This window comes from Magnolia sinica, chromosome 16, assembly GCF_029962835.1.
Source record: "Magnolia sinica isolate HGM2019 chromosome 16, MsV1, whole genome shotgun sequence".
NCBI lineage: Eukaryota > Viridiplantae > Streptophyta > Magnoliopsida > Magnoliales > Magnoliaceae > Magnolia > Magnolia sinica.
Window position 1 is genome coordinate 23,957,907 of NC_080588.1, and position 2,459 is coordinate 23,960,365.

The 2,459-nt window shown below is 38.8% G+C and overlaps 1 non-coding gene across 1 annotated transcript; it reads right to left on the reverse strand.

Moving 5' to 3' along the window:
* Window positions 1–1,056: 1,056 nt before the first annotated feature.
* LOC131230069 (small nucleolar RNA R71) lies at window positions 1,057–1,163 on the reverse strand. The gene has a single exon (XR_009163796.1). It is a non-coding gene; the product is annotated as a small nucleolar RNA R71 (small nucleolar RNA).
* Between the last annotated feature and the right edge of the window lie 1,296 nt (window positions 1,164–2,459).

Below are 2,459 nucleotides of genomic sequence, written 5' to 3' on the forward strand. Positions count from 1 at the left end.
CCCACCTTTAAATTTACAAGTTTAAATTACCTTATTCAAAATTACTCGCTCAATTACTTCAGATTTATATTCATATCTTCTTCTAGTTCTACTTCCAGTTACATTTAGAATACATACGAGTTTAGTCCTTGTGGATTCGACCTCGGTCTTACTGAGATTATTAGTACATCGCGATCCTATACTTAGGGTTGTGAACAAGTTTTTGGCGCTATTATCAAGGACTAACGGTTGCGTTTTTCTGAATTTAATTAGTTTTAAAATTAGGTTAAGATTAGGGGTTAACTTTCTGTTTTATTTTTAGGTTAAGAATTTTTCTACTTTGTTTTTAGAAACTAACTTTGTTTTCTATTTTGTAGGATTCTAACCTAGCAACTCCTATCTGGTAACTTCATTCTAACTCTCTTTCTTACTTCTTATTTGTTGTAGTTTTCAATTCTTAGATCTTAGGTTAAAAATTCTGAAATTGAGGGCTGAGAGTGTTTCATGCTCAAGTGGGTCTGTGACAACACTCGACGTCTCTCGAGTGAAGGAGGATTAGTTGAGGGGTTATCTATCCATCACAGGATTAGACACCACTTGAGATCCTCAGAGTCAATTGAAGTTATGGTTACCAACCAATCGGCCAATCAACCTGCAAATCCTCCTTATCCTAGGGTTGAGGAAATCCAGGATGAAAACAAGATGCGTCAAGTACCCCCGCCTCGTACTTTATGAGATTATTTACAACCGGTGGGGGTGAGCACACCTTCTTGTATGGTTTTTCCAGAAAATACAGGAAACATGGATATCAAGGCAGGTGTGATCTAGCTCCTTCCAAAGTTCCATGGACTTAAATCTAAAAGTCCATATTTACACATGAAAGAGTTTGATGAGATCATAGCCACTTTGTATTTTCCTAACGTGTCTGAGGACATAGTCAGGCTGAAACTCTTTCCCTTTTCCTTAAAAGAAAAGGCTAAGACATGGTTACATTCACTATGTCCATGATCCATTGGTAGATGGAACAACATGACAAGGGAGTTCATAAAGAAATTCTTCTCATATTATAAAACGAACACCCTTAGAAAGTCGATCATGAACTTTGCCCAAAAGGAAGATGAAACATTCTTCCAATGTTGGGAATGGTTCAAGGATCTTGTCAGTTCATGTCCACAACACGGTTTTGAAATGTGGCACATAACAAGTTACTTCTATGATGGACTAACATCTTCCATGCACCAAATGGTCGAGATACTGTGCAATGAGGAATTCATGAGTAAAGATGTCAATGATGTGTAGGATTATTTTGACAAGCTTGCTGAAAACACACAATCATGGGACATCTCCCCTAGACCCAATACCACTTCTAAGCCAATTCAAACAAAGGAGAGGGGTGGAATGTATGTTTTGAGAGAAGAAGATGATATAAGTGCTAAAGTGGTCAGACAAGGAAACTCGAGGCCATTGAACTTAAGAAGGACAAGGCTAAGAAGTAGTTTGTGGTATTTGTGCGTGCAACATTCATACGACTGAAAATTGTCCAACAATACCTGCCTTTCAAGAAATATTGAATGAGCAGTCGAATGCCATAAACAACTAATCGAGGCCTTTCAAGGGAACCACCTCAAACACATACAACTCTAACTAGAGAAACCATCCAAACTTCAGTTGGAGGAATGAGCAAATTGCTACTCCTCGGGGCATCCTTAACCATTTTTTTAATTAAAAGAATCCTCAAGAGGATCCGGTTTTGAAACACATTTAAAATCAAGAGCTTTTTAATCAAGGCACACTACAAGCCTTTTAAGATCTTACCAAGGCTATGCAACAAATTGAGTCACACTTGATGGTTGGAGAGAAAGGGGTACTTCCAGCCCAACTCTCTCCAATCCTAAGCCACAATATGAAGTTAGTGACCCAAGCTCTTCAAATCAAATAGAGCAAGCCAAGTCTATCACCACTCTTAGGAGTGGGAAAACCATTGACAAAACCATTCCGGTTAGGGCTGGAAAGCCTAAGGACTCGGAAGAGAACAATAATGATAGACCTAGCATTGCTCCACAAGATTTAGAACCGGAACCTTAAGGCAAGCCAATTGCTCTATTCCCCCAACGGTTGATCGCACCAAAACCTTTGTAGAACTCTCAGGATATTCTAGAGGTGCTTAAGCAAGTGAAGGTCAACATCCCTTTACTGGATGCCGTTAAAAAAATTCCTTCTATGCCAAATTGCTGAAAGATTTATGCACTACCAAAAGACAACAAAATCTACAAAAGAAGATTTTTTTTGACAGAAAAAGTAAGTGCCATCCTAAAGCAAGATGTGCCACAAAAATATGAGGATCCCGGTAGCCCAACCATCATTTGCATAATTGGGAACTACTGAATTGAGCATGCACTTCTTAATTTGGGAGCGAGTGTAAACCTGATTCCTTATTCAGTCTATGAACAACTAGGCCATGGTGAATTAAAACCCACCAA